Source organism: Rana temporaria, chromosome 8 (assembly GCF_905171775.1).
Source record: "Rana temporaria chromosome 8, aRanTem1.1, whole genome shotgun sequence".
Classification (NCBI taxonomy): Eukaryota; Metazoa; Chordata; class Amphibia; order Anura; family Ranidae; genus Rana; species Rana temporaria.
In genome coordinates, this window is record NC_053496.1 from 45,492,405 (window position 1) to 45,507,244 (window position 14,840).

The following is a 14,840-nucleotide window of genomic DNA, read 5'->3' on the forward strand; positions in this document are numbered from 1 at the left end:
CGGAGCTGATGAGGGAGCTGGTTCCAAAGAGAATTCCCCAGTGTTTGGAGCCGGCGGTTTTGCTAGAGCATTTTTTTTTCACGATCGTGTGTAGGCAAGGCCAGTTTAACAATAATTGGGTTGAAAAAAACATCATTTTTCCTAGACCATTAAAAATGATCTTGTGTACGCGGCATTAGGCTGGACTGAACAATCTTGCCAGTATAAACTTAGCCTTAGGCTGGCCATACACTGAACAATTTTCTTTTTCAATTTCCTTTAGATTTACCTTCAACTATGTAGTGCAAGGGCCGGCCTAATTGCATTCAAAAATTTGGGCTGAAATCGGACCTGAAACGGTGAACCAGCACGCACCGGACCCCTGCTGTGAGCCGCATGCGGCGCTCATATGTGCACCGAGCCTAAAGGAAAGTTGAACAAGAGTTGTATATAGTGCATGGTCGCTGGCCAGCCTTAGTTTACACCTGCTTTGTCTTTTGAAGAGCGTTGCACGTTCAGGTCTCTCTTCAAAGAACTTGACAGAGAATATTATGACAGGCAGGTGTTGTATCACCTCCTCATTACCTATTTTAACCCCCTAATTAGCGGACAACTGCACAGCAACTGTGCCCATTGTGTGCGGTTGTAGTGCGGCTGCATTCACTTGAATGAGTTGTGCTCAGCAGGTAGTACTGCCCAGAGCGCCAGGGGGTATCATTCCTGTCATGCTGTGAGGCACTGCATGGTGACAGCAGTATGTGTGCATCTCCAGACCTTGCCTCTGCAGCAAAGGGGGGAGCAGTTGAGGGGCAGCAAATAAACCGGCCATCTGCAGGGTTTTACCACCCATCTCCATTGCAAGTGTACAGATGCCAATAGAGTTTATTAGGGTTTTATTACAACCTTCCTCTAATGCATCTTACCAAAATAGCGATATTTCATTGAAGTACCCCCATTCTGGCAGTTTTGGGACAGTGAAAACGTAGAATATGAGTAGTAGGGAGCAGTGTGGGCTCAGTTAGGCCCCTTTCAGACTGAGGCGGGAGCTGCGGTGGCGGTATAACGCCGCTAAAAATAGCGGCGCCGCTTTCACATTGAGTCTGCAGTGAAGGAGTTTTTCAGGCGCGATAGCAGCGCTATTTTTAGCGCTGTACCGCCTAAAAAACTCCTCAATGTGAAAGGGGCCTAATGGTGTTACCTCCTCACACCACACTTCATAATAGTGTAAGCACTTGTGTGACGTGACAGGTTCTCTTTATTCTGTATGTTGAAGTAACATAGCTCATATCTTTATTTATTACATGTCTTAATCAATTATACATCCATAGTTTACTGTTAATTGAACAGCACGGGTCACCACACACTGTGTCTGTACTGAGGAAAAAAAAGGACAGCTCGCCATGACACTCGGCAAACTTCCTCCTTCCTTCACCACCTCAGTACGAAAAGCGCGGGAAAATCGGGCCGTGCCAATCAGCGTTGAGCCTGCGAATCCCCGCCTGATATCACTCCTTTGTTGTCTGGCGGAGGGGCGGAGCTCGGTCAGAGTGCGCAGGCGCTTCCGAGGGCGCTCTGAGGGATCCCAGCGGGTCTGTGGTACACCGTGCGCGCCCGCAAGTAGGTGGAGCCAAGGGTTACCCGGGACCACCTAGAAGGAAGGTGGGCGCCATCTACAGCCAGGAGGGGTGAACGTCTTTCCCGGCGCTCCAGCTAAGCCCGTCGGAAATATTTTTTTTTGTTAATGACACCACGTGACCGGTGTGGGCCGGGCTTCATCACTGCCTTCAACTAGCTCGCCAGGTGAGCGTGACGTCACTCCTCCGGTGTGAATGGTACTGCACATGCGCGGGTTGGTGAATGGTTGTTGCAGCTTGGACATGTGTTGCCCTTGGCAACGGCTGGTAGTTTCTCAGTGTCAGCATGGGTGTGATTAGTTGTTCAAGTTGGGTACTTTGGATATGTAATTCCATAATAAGCAGGAAGCTGCATGTCTCATTGTACAATCTGCTTTCCTTTGAGGGCTCTGTGTGCAGTGCTCACTGTGTCCATTACACAGCACCCCCCAGTGCACCTGTATTGCAGCATCCCGCCATGCATGTTTGTGCGTTGCTCTGAGAATGTTGGCAGCCCCTTAATCTCCAATGAGGGCCCTTCAATATTAATAGACCCTGCGCCCTATGTGCACCGACTTTGGCATCCCATCCATTTCACCAGGCTGCAGAATGCACGGGAAGGTGTAAAAAGTATGGCAAGCACCACTTTTACAAATTGCACCATCCATGCATATTACTGTGTGCATTGGGGTCTGCAAACCCACTGTGTTTATGAGATGCATTTGGGGTGAAATTAAAGCGGAGGTCCACCCCATTTTTTTTTTTAAAAGCCAGCAGCTACAAATACTGCAGCTGCTGACTTTTAAAAAACATACCTGTCCAGGGCGCCCGCGATGACGGCAGCCGAGGCCGATCAATCGCTTATCTCTCACCTGCCCCCGCCGACATCCTCGGTGAGGGAATCAGGAAGTGAAGCATTGCGGCATCACTGCCCGGTTCCCTACTGTGCATATGCGAGGACCAGTGTGTCTCCTAGGAGACGGGGGGGGGGGGGGGGGGGTCTTGGCGTGACTTCCACGGGAGTCTATGCCCCGAAGTGGGTGCAAATACCTGGTATCTGCACCCCCCTCCCCCCTGAAAGGTGGCAAATGTGACACCTGAGGGGGGGAGGGTTCCGAAAAGCGGAAGTTCCATTTTTTGGTGGAACTCCACTTTAAAGTAGACCTATAGGCAAAACTAATTTTGGATAGAGTAAGGGAGGGTTATAACCCCTGTCAGATTTTGCAATCTGTGTCCCATTGGGGAGATTTCCATTTGCTTCCTGTCCCATAACCAAATAGGAAGTGGGAGGAAATCCCTGCTAATAAAAGCCCCCCCCCAGATCCCCAGAACTAGTGTCCACATTGGAAGATTTCCTCTCTATTACCTTTCTGGGGACAACCCAACATTTTTATAAAATAATAGGACAAACAGAGGGGGCGAATCTCCCTAAATGGGGCACAGATGGGGGTTCTAACCCCTTTTCCACTCCATCAAAAACTAAATAAAAAGTTTACCTTTAGGCCGGGTTCACACCTATGCGAATTCGCAGAACATTTCAAAATACATTGTTTTCAATGAGGCTGGTTCACATATGTACGATGCATTCGCACTGCGCATTGCCGGAAAACCTTGTGCGTTTTTTAGGCATTGCGGTGCGGCTCAGGTGCGAATTCAGTCCCATTATCTTCTATGGGTACGCTGCTGAATCGCAGATGTGTTCATTTCTCTTCAGTATTTCTCTCATTGAGCTCAATACGCTTCCCCCCTCCCAGGTCTCCAAATTCGCAGCTAATCTGCAGCTAAAACGCAGTGGATGTGCTGAACACTTCTCTCATCTCTCTGCAGAGATAAGAGAGCTGAAATTCGCACCGCACTAGTGTGATCCCGGCCTGAAGATGGGTTCTCATGTATGGGAATTGGATGCGTTTTGAACCACATCCAATTAGCATGACAGGTAAGCTGGCAGCCTTCTCTATGGAGTCGTTTCACATATCTGTGGTCCATTTTTAAAGAGAGTCCTGTGCATTCTTCAGTCTGTTTCGGGTGCTAATTCAAGTAAAAATTCACCCCTAAATCGCACCTGAACAATACTGCATGGGACTCCTTTTAAAAATGCAGGGAAACTACGGCCAGACATATGTGAACCAAGCCTAAAGCCCCGTACACACAATACGAAAACCGGAAGACAAATTTCGTCCGGCGAACGTTCTGCCAATTTTCAGATGGTGCTTTCGACATCCAATTTATTTTTTTCATCCGATAAAAGCTGGATGTGCAGACTATAACAATATTGTCTGATGAGAACTCATTGTCTGAATTTAGTTTCATTAGTATGAAAAAAAAATCGTAAGAGCATGCTCAGAAAACGTAAGAATACATACAAACCTATTCAACACATGACGTCACTTCGGAAATTGAATTCTGTTGTACGAAAATTTTCGTCATGAGACCAGCATGGAATAAAAAAAAAGAAGTACGAATGGTCGTCTGAAATTCTGATTGTGTGTAGGAGGCTTTAGTTCTACTTTAACCACTTCAATACCGGGCACTTTCACCCCCTTCCTGCCCAGAACAATTTTCAGCTTTCAGCGCTCTCACACTTTGAATGACAATTACACAGTCATGCAACACTGTACCCACATGACATTTGTTATCATCCTTTTCACACAAATAGAACCTTCTTTTGGTGGTATTTAATCACCGCTGGGTTTTACATTTTTTTGCTAAACAAATAAAAATTCTGAAAAAGAAATCTTAATTTCTGTTATAAAATTTTGTAAGTAATAAGTAATTTTTCTCCTTCACCGATGAGGCGGCACTGATTGGCATCCCTGGTGGAAACTAATTGGCATCCCTGAAATGGGCACTGATTGGCATCCCTGGTGGAAACTAATTGGCATCCCTGAAATTAGCACTGATTGGCATCCCCGGTGGAAACTAATTGCCATCCCTGAAATGGGCACTGGCATCCCTGGTGGGAACTAATTGGCATCCCTGAAATGGGCAGAGATTGGCATCCCTGGTGGGAACTGATTGGCATCCCTGAAATGGGCACTGATTGGCATCCCTGAAATGGGCACTGATTGGCATCCCTGGTGGAAACGAATTGGCATCCCTGAAATGGGCACTGATTGGCATCCCCGGTGGGAACTAATTGGCATTTCTGAAATGGGCACTGATTGGCATCCCTGAAATGGGCACTGATTGGCATCCCCGGTGGGAACTAATTGCCATTTCTGAAATGGGCACTGATTGGCATCCATGGTGGAAACTAATTGGCATCCCTGAAATGGGCACTTTAACCATGTGATTGGACACAGCTGATCACATGGTTAAAGTGGAGGCATACCCAAAAAAAAAAAAAAAAATGCTAAATAGTCTCAAAAAAAAAATTATACTCACCAGAAATTGCTTTTACTATGCAGATCATCCTAATCTGCCTCTTCCGCGGTGAGGTTCTGTGTCCTCCTCGCCGTTGCCTCATGGGAAATGGAGATGCGCTGCCTTCTGGGACACACAGAACGGTGTTCTTATTCACAAATAGCCGCATGACTCGCGCATGCGCAGTAGGAAACAGGCAGTGAAACCGTAAGTCTTCACTGCCTGTTTCCCTTGGTGAGGATGGTGTTGCCGGGACCCAGTCCGAGGGACAGATCTGCCTCGGGCGGCCAACCAACATCGCGGGCAACCTTGACAGGTAAGTGTGCTTATTAAAAGTCAGCAGCTACAGTGTTTGTAGCTGCTGACTTTTATTTATTTTTTGTACCGCCTGACCTCCGCTTTAAGAGCCTCCGTCATAGGCTCTTTACCAAGATTGGAGATGTGTGTCACAGCGACACACCACACTACGCGCCCTAGCCTGCTGGACGTCATCTGACGCCCAGTCAGATTAATGATCCCCACTGCGGCGTCATATGGCAGGCGGGAAGTGGTTAAAGAGTTACTAAAGTAAAAAAAAATGTTTTCATTAAAATAACAAACATGTTATACTTACCTGCTCTGTGCAGTGGTATTGCACAGAGTGGTCCCAATCCTCCTCTTCTAGGGTCCCCGGCGGCGATCTTGGCTTCTCCTCTGTTTCTTAGGGACTTCCATAGTCAGCCACTTGCCATGGGGAGAGCAGAGTCTGCGCGCTCCCGACCTGTGTGTCTATGAAGTCACACTCGATAGACTTGCAAAGCGGGACTTAGGCCTGCCCCCCACTTCCTTTTCACTGCATCTGATTGACAGCAACAAGAGCCAATGGCTCCTACCGCTGCTCCAGTGCTTTGTAAAGAGGAAAAGAGGGGAGAATAGATGCAGCTATGCACAGCTAATTTCAGTGCCAATTACACAAGAACACACAAAAAGTATTGCAGGCACTACTTTTACAAATGGCTCTGCTCCAAACTGCTTGGTACTGTGGTATCATGCGGTTTGATGTCTGCCAATGCACTGCACTTGCTAGATGGGTTTGAGGTGCCAATAACAATTATAGACACCTGTGCATGTCTAGGAAGGGCACCACATTGTGCATGTTGCAGGAAATGCATCTTCCACACTGCGTCGTGGTGTGAACATCTTCGGTAACAATGACATACTGATGCTGAATTCGATTTGGACATTGAGGCTTCAGTGACCTCTGGCCATAAAGTAGCGAGAGGTACAACATGACCGTTAACCACTTGCCAACCTTATACTGTGTGTGTGTATATATATATATATATACAGTACAGACCAAACGTTTGGACACACCTTCTAATTCAAAGAGTTTTCCTTATTTTCATGACTATAAAAATTGTAGATTCACACTGAAGGCATCAGAACTATGAATGAACACATGTGGAATTATACATAACAAAAAAGTATGAAACAACTGAAAATATATTTCATATTCTAGGTTCTTCAAAGTAGCCACCTTTTGCAGCAGACACATCTCTAGAACTGGTAAGAGGAGACTGTGTGAATCAGGCCTTCATGGTAGAATATCTGCTAGGAAACCACTGCTAAAGAAAGGCAACAAGCAGAAGAGACTTGTTTGGGCTAAAGAACACAAGGAATGGACATTAGACCAGTGGAAATCTGTGCTTTGGTCTGATGAGTCCAAACTTGAGATCTTTGGTTCCAACCCCCGTGTCTTTGTGCGACACAGAAAAGGTGAACGGATGGACTCTACATGCCTGGTTCCCACCGTGAAGCATGGAGGAGGAGGTGTGATGGTGTGGGGGTGCTTTGCTGGTGACACTGTTGGGGATTTAATCAAAATTGAAGGCATACTGAACCAGCATGGCTACCACAGCATCTTGCAGCGGCATGCTATTCCATCCGGTTTGCGTTTTGTTGGACCATCATTTATTTTTCAACAGGACAATGACCCCAAACACACCTCCAGGCTGTGTAAGGGCTATTTGACCAAGAAGGGGAGTGATGGGGTGCTGCCACAAGTGACTACCTCTTGAAGCTCATCAAGAGAATGCCAAGAGTGTGCCAAGCAGTAATCAAAGCAAAAGGTGGCTACTTTGAAGAACCTAGAATATGAGATATATTTTCAGTTGTTTCACACTTTTTTGTTATGTATAATTCCACATGTGTTACTTCATAGTTTTGATGCCTTCAGTGTGAAGCTACAATTTTCATAGTCATGAAAATAAAGAAAACTCTTTGAATTAGAAGGTGTGTCCAAACTTTTGGTCTGTACTGTGTATATATATATATATACACACACACACACAGCATAAGGTTGGCAAGCGTTTAACATATATATATATATATATATATAGCAGCAAGGAGGCTGTTCTGCACTGGATCATGTACCTAGTATGTGACCCAGCACTTCCGGGTTGGGTGTGTGCCGCCCGCGGCCTTCTCCCGTTGTGACTATTCACAGTGGGAGCCGTTCAGCGGATGTCCGCCGGCACCCACCAATTGTTTGTTACACAGGCAGAATGGCAGTCTGCATGTAAACAAGGCAGATTGACTTTCTGTCAGCTGGAAAAGCATTGATCCTGTGTTCCTGCAAAGCAGGAACAAGGATCCATGCCTTCCCTTAGTACAAGTTCCTCCCCCAAAATTTAGTAAAACCCAGGCAAGGAGCACATTGAATCCTTTGATCACCCCTGATGTTAATTAACCCCTTTCTAGCCAGGGTCAGTACAGTGACAGTGCATATTTTTTTGCACTGATCAGTATATTAGTGTCATTGGTTCTCCAAAAAGTATCAGTTAGTGTCCCGACTGTCCGTCGCAATATCGCGGTCCCGTTTTAAGTTGCTGATCACCACCATTACTAGTAAAAAATAAATAAATACATAAAAAAACATAAATATATCCCATATAGCTTTTGCACAAACCATTCAATATGCACTTATTGGGATTCTTTTTTGTTTTACCAATAGAATGTAGCAGAATACAAGTTGGCCAAAATTTATAAATAAATACATTTTTTTTATTGGATATGTTTTATAGCGGAAAGTAACAAATATTGTTTTTTTTTTTTTTTCAAAATTGTCGCTCCTTTTTTGTTTATAGTGCAAAAAATAAAAACTGCAGAAGTGATCAAATACCACCAAAAGAAAGCTCCATTTGTAGTAAAAAAAAATGACATACATTTTATTTGGGTACAACGTTGCATGTCAGTAACACAGTGGCATATTACAAAAAATGGCCTGGTCATAAAGTGGGGGGGGGGGGTAAATCTTCTGGAGGTGAAGTGGATAATCTAGCAATCATTATATAATGAGTATAACCTAACATATGAGATCGGTATTATTGTTACACGCAGGCAGATGTTATAGTAATGAGTCACATGTGAACTTGCTGAAAATCTGTTAGAGTTTCACACAACAGAGGAGGTTTTCGGGCAGCTGGAGCTCGGCCTGGGGATCAACACGCCTGCCTTGTGTTTAGAGGCACTTTTGCACATGTTTGCAGTTTTCTGCCTTAAAGGGGAAAAGAGAAAAAATGTTTAATTTATTTTTAAACCCGCACTTAGGTTCTGTTCATATGACATTCATCTGCGCCTTGCAATCTTGCAAACATGGCTTATATTTGTGGTTTGCAGATGACAAGAAATAGTATTAGAAATAGGAATGAAAACATAAGGAATTCCATATAAAAGTATTTCCCATATTGCACTCAGATGTTCTGCAAAATTCAGAAAAATCTCTTTTCTAGGTACACAATATATACAAGTAGTAAGGAACCGTTTACACTGCTGTGGCTTTGAAATTTCGCTACTTCAGTAGGAGGAATAGTGCTCCATCATTGGTGTCAGTGGGAAGAATAGTGCCCTATCATTGGTGTCAGTGGGAAGAATAGTGCCCTATCATTGGTGTCAGTGGGAAGAATAGTGCCCTATCATTGGTGTCAGTGGGAAGAATAGTGCCCTATCATTGGTGTCAGTGGGAAGAATAGTGCCCTATCATTGGTGTCAGTGGGAAGAATAGTGCCTCATCAATTGTATCAGTGGGAGGAATAGTGCCCCATCAATGGTATCAGTAAGAGGAATAATGTCCCATCATTGGTGTCAGTGGGAGCAATAGTGCCCCATCAATGGTATCAGTGGGAGCAATAGTGCCCTATCATTGGTGTCAGTGGGAATAATAGTGCCCTATCATTGGTATCAGTAAGAGGAATAATGTTCCATCATTGGTGTCAGCGGGAGGAATAGTGCCCCATCATCAGTCAGAGGAATAGTGCTCCATCGTTGGGAAGAATAATGCCCCATCATTGGAATCAGTGGGAAGAATAGTGTCCCATCATTGGAATCAGTGGGAAGAATAGTGTCGTATCATGGGTGTCAGTGGGAAAAATAGTGCCTTGTCCATTGGAGTTAGTTAGGAGGAAGAATAGTGCCCCATCGTTGGAGTCAGTGGGAGGAATAGTGCCTCATTCATTGGAGTTAGTTAGGAGTGTGGGGTAACTGATGAATTAATTAGAATTGCGTAAAAACATTATGGCCGTACCATCCACAAACCGTGAATCAATAAACTCCTCCTAGCTCACCGCAGTGTGGCCAATGTGCATGAGGCTTATTTCTTTCTGATGTATGAGACTCTTGACAGGCTGCCAGCCATCTAATATAAACAACCAGCAGGTATTTATAAGAAATGAATGGGTTGTAATTCACCTCAATGCTTGGAAATTGTGATCCTGCTGTCATTTTACCTCAATGCACGTTGAAGGATCATTGGTGTGAGTGTTGGTAATAGCAACTCCCTGCATTGGTAGCAATAATTAAACCCAACATTTGTTTCAGTGACCACAATACTAAGCCCCATCATGTGCCAGTTGCTGCAGTAATAACCCCAGCTTCTGTGTCAGTGCTCCCAGTAATAACCCCCAGCATCAGTGTCAGTTCTCCCAGTAATAACCCCCAGCATCGGTGTCAGTGCTCCCAGTAATAACCGCCAGCATCGGTGTCAGTGCTCCCAGTAATAACCCCAGCTTCTGTGTCAGTGCTCCCAGTAATTACCCCCCAGCATCGGTGTCAGTGCTCCCAGTAATCACCCCCCAGCATCGGTGTCAGTGCTCCCAGTAATCACCCCCCAGCATCGGTGTCAGTGCTCCCAGTAATAACCCCCAGCATCGGTGTCAGTGGGCCAAATCCTCAAAAGAGATACTCCGGCGTAAGCCGTCGTATCTCTGGTTCTAACTTTGGAACTGATCCTCAGAAGCAGTTTTCCTAAGTTAGGCAGAAGATCCGACATCTGTAAGGGACTTACACTGCCGGATCTTAGGATGCAGTACCGCATCCGCCACTGGGGGCATTTCGAATCGAAATGCCTCTTCTGGTATGCAAATTAGCACTTAGGGCGATCCACAAAGCTTTTCTGCTTAGTTTTTTCGTCGTAAGTTTTAGTTTGCCAAGTGTAAAATTAGGGCTGCTTTTACAAAGTGTAAAGTTAGTAACACCATGTAAAAGCCCATTCAAGCGACGGCATTTGGTATGCATTCCCGAGGGAGAACTCCACGGCAATTTGTAAAATCAAAACCGGCATGGGTTCCCCCCCAGGAGCATACCAGGCCCTTAGGTCTGGTATGGGTTGTAAGGAGACCCCCCTCCGCCGAAAAATCGACGTAGGGGTCCCCCTACAATCCATACCAGACCCGTATCCAAAGCACGCTACCCGGCCGGTCAGGAATGGGAGTGGGGACGAGCGAGCGCCCCCCCCCCTCCTGAGCCGTGCCAGGCCGCATGCCCTCAACATTGGGGGGTTGGGTGCTCTGGGGCAGGGGGGCGCACTGCGGGCCCCCCCACCCCAGAGCACCCTGTCCCCATGTTGATGAGGACAGGACCTCTTCCCGACAACCCTTGCCGTTGGTTGTCGGGGTCTGCGGGCGGGGGCTTATCGGAATCTGGGAGTCCCCTCAAATAAGGGGGCCCCCAGATACCGGCCCCCCACCCTAAGTGAATGGATATGGGGTACATCGTACCTCTACCCATTCACCTGTAGGCAAAAAGTAAAAGTTATTAAACACACAACACAAGGGTTTTTAAAATAATTCATTATTCTGCTCCGGAGGCCCCCCCTGTCTTCTTTATTAGCTCTATTACCAGGGGGGGCTTCTTCTTCCACTCTCCGGGGGTCTTCTTCCACTCTCCGGGGGGGTTTCTTCTTCCACTCTCCGGGGGGGTTTCTTCTTCCGCTCTCCGGGGGGGGGCTTCTCCGCTCTCCGGGGGTCTTCTTCTCTCTTCGCCGCTCTCCGCTGTTGACTCGGCGAACCCCGGTTCTTCTGCAGCTGTCCGGTGCCTTCTCCTTCAGCTCTGGCTGCCTGCTATCTTTGTGTGTTAGCTCAATTAGTAACAGGCAGCCGGCGCGGTCTTCTGTGACGTCAGGGTCTTCTCTTCTGTTCTTCTCCCCTCTTCCGATGTTGCCTCGTCGCCTCTTGTCACTGTAATGATGGAAGCGCGCCTTGCATCCCATTTATATAGGCATCACCGTCCCATCATGCTCCGGCAGGTACCCACGTGGTGGGTGCCTACCCACGTGCACCCACCACGTGGGCGGTGATGCCTATATAAACGGGATGCAAGGCGCGCTTCCATCATTACAGTGACAAGAGGCGACGAGGCAACATCGGAAGAGGGGAGAAGAACAGAAGAGAAGACCCTGACGTCACAGAAGACCGCGCCGGCTGCCTGTTACTAATTGAGCTAACACACAAAGATAGCAGGCAGCCAGCGCTGAAGAAGAAGGCACCGGACAGCTGGAGAAGAACCGGGGTTCGCCGAGTCAACAGCGGAGAGCGGCGAAGAGAGAAGAAGACCCCCGGAGAGCGGAGAAGCCCCCCCCCGGAGAGCGGAAGAAGAAACCCCCCCGGAGAGTGGAAGAAGACCCCCGGAGAGTGGAAGAAGACCCCCGGAGAGTGGAAGAAGAAGCCCCCCCTGGTAATAGAGCTAATAAAGAAGACAGGGGGGGCCTCCGGAGCAGAATAATAAATTATTTTAAAAACCCTTGTGTTGTGTGTTTAATAACTTTTACTTTTTGCCTCCAGGTGAATGGATAGGGGTACGATGTACCCCATATCCATTCACTTAGGGTGGGGGGACGGTATCTGGGGACCCCCTTATTAAAGGGGACTCCCAGATTCCGATAAGCCCCCGCCCGCATACCCCGACAACCAACGGCAAGGGTTGTCGGGAAGAGGTCCTGTCCTCATCAACATGGGGACAGGGTGCTCTGGGGTGGGGGGGCCCGCAGTGCGCCCCCCTGCCCCAGAGCACCCAACCCCCCCATGTTGAGGGCATGCGGCCTGGCACGGCTCAGGAGGGGGGGGGCGCTCGCTCGTCCCCACTCCCTTCCTGACCGGCCGGGTAGCGTGCTTTGGATACGGGTCTGGTATGGATTGTAGGGGGACCCCCTACGTCGATTTTTCGGCGTGGGGGGGTCTCCTTACAACCCATACCAGACCCAAGGGCCTGGTATGCTCCTGGGGGGGGAACCCATGCCGTTTTTTTCTTTGAAAATTGGCATGGAGTTCTCCCTCTCAGGAATGCATGCTGAGCGACGTTATCATTTTTTTTTATAATTATTTGTTTTCCCGGCGCGTATATTTTTTTTCACCCGTCACAACTTTAGTGTCCCGTCGCAATCCACAAAGCCGCCCGGCGTCAATTACGTTCGCGCGCTGCACGTCGGGAAAATTACGTCACACACATGCGCAGTACGGCCGGCGCGGGAGCGCGCCTCATTTAAATTATAAACGCCCCCCGGAGAGGAGGACCGCCTTACGACGGCGGCACTTAAGTTACACGGCCTGAAATTTCTAGGTAAGTGCTTTGTGGATCAGGCACTTAGGTAGAAACTTTAAGTCAGTGTAACTTAACTGCTGAAAGTTAAGATACGCCGCCTGGCTGAGGATTTGGCCCAGTGCTCCCAGTAATAACCCCCAGCATCGGTGTCAGTGCTCCCAGTAATAACCCCCAGCATCGGTGTCAGTGCTCCCAGTAATAACCCCCAGCATTGGTGTCAGTGCTCCCAGTAATAACCCCCAGCATCGGTGTCAGTGCTCCCAGTAATAACCCCCAGCATCGGTGTCAGTGCTCCCAGTAATAACCCCCAGCATCGGTGTCAGTGCTCCCAGTAATAACCCCCAGTAGCACCTTGAGAAGGAAAGGTCTGCAATGACAGGCTGTATTTTTCTTATGACAGGTTTCCTTTAATATAAACTTTCAATTTTAGCTTTAAAGATCATATTATAGTCAGGATCACAAGATTCTCCTACACCAGTGATGGCGAACCTTGGCACCCCAGATGTTTTGGAACTACATTTCCCATGATGCTCATGCACTCTGCAGTGTAGTTGAGCATCATGGGAAATGTAGTTCCAAAACATCTGGGGTGCCTAGGTTCGCCATTACTGTCCTACACCATGAAAAGCCCCAAATACCATATGATTTGGTAAATCGGCTCCTTTGGCTTGTATTCGTATGGGTCCAGCAGTTTGGATGGTGAATACAGTCACATGATAACTACAAGGTGGTTTTGGAAGGCAGCTTCAGTTGTGCTTCAGATAATCCAACAATTCAGCATCGGCACAAATCTTCTGCTTACCTGATCACTTGTTTCCATGATGCCTTCGTTCCTCGCTGATGTCTGGTCAGGACCACTTCTATTGGGTGGAGATCGCACTCTATTTACTTATTTTCAGTGCCAGATTGGGAACGTGGAGCAAATCCCGGCACACAGAGAGAGCTATTGGGCGTGCTGCATGTTGGGCACCAGGCTTTAGAGCAGGGGTACCCAATTTTTTGAGGAGCGAGGGCCACTTTAGCGACTCTGTTACTGGTCGTGGGCCACAATGAGCGGAGTGGGCAGATGACAGGTCCGTGTCCAATCTGCATATGCAGAGAAAACAGACACAGCCCACTCTACTCTATGGGCCCTCTGATCCGATCTTCCCAGACAGGAGGGGGCGGACCCCCTTCAGTTTTTTTAAATTAATCAGATTGGAGATAGGCGAGTGTAAACGGACACAAGTCCATTTACATCTGCTGCTCTATAGCGGTAAATGGAGGGTCCAATTGGGTCTGCCTGAAAAAGGGACAGGCGGACCCGATCGGACCGATTGTGTGAAAGGGGTCTACTCTAAGGCTGCTTTAACACTAATGCACTGCGGTTTACCTGCACCTAAAATGACCTCAATCTTCACTTCTTCCTCAGGATTCCTCTAGGTATAGCTGGCTGCTACTGTTCCCCAGGTGGGTATGGCTGGTGGCTGCTGTTGGCTGTCCTCCAGGGTGCTGGAGGGTACTGTTGGTGGGTACTGCTGGCTGGTTCCCGACCCGCCATCCCTGAGCATCAGTGTGACAGGAGACGGCGCTAGAGGAAGCATGCGGCTGCAGTAGAGAGCAAAGCTCTCCTGTATCACTCCTGTCACATGCAGAGTTGAGCTTCACAATTAATTGTTAAAAAATCGCAAACACGATTCAACCCCCCTGACATCTCCAATGCAGCGTTTGCTGATTCTTTCATATAACAATTGAAGAGACTTATTAGCTGTCAAAAGAAAACATCTGGGCAGTCTGCCAAGTTCTTAACAGGAAACATTGTAACTAATGCTTCCTTCTTAGATCAAAGGGATACACTTCTGTGTGTAAAGAAAGAATCTGGGCAGTCTGCCAAGTTTGTAACAACATGAAACATTGTAACTAACTTCCTTCTTAGATCAAACCTCTGTGTGTAAATGCAGGAAGTTTAACCACTTAGGCCTCGTACACACGGTCGGACCGAACCGATGAGAATGAACCGAAGTTCAGTTTCATCAGACCAAACCGCCCGTGTGT

At 47.5% G+C, this 14,840-nt stretch overlaps 1 protein-coding gene across 2 annotated transcripts in view; it reads left to right on the forward strand.

The window, feature by feature from the left end:
* Positions 1 to 1,506: 1,506 nt before the first annotated feature.
* CASP2 (caspase 2) overlaps positions 1,507 to 14,840 on the forward strand; it is a 57,372-nt gene continuing 44,038 nt past the window's right edge. The window contains exon 1 of one of the 2 annotated variants that reach the window (XM_040361667.1): positions 1,507 to 1,779. The gene's annotated coding sequence lies outside the window, so the exon portion shown is untranslated. Of the gene's footprint in view, positions 1,780 to 3,425; positions 3,529 to 14,840 lie in introns of those variants that run through there. The other variant, XM_040361669.1, reaches the window with a different exon arrangement.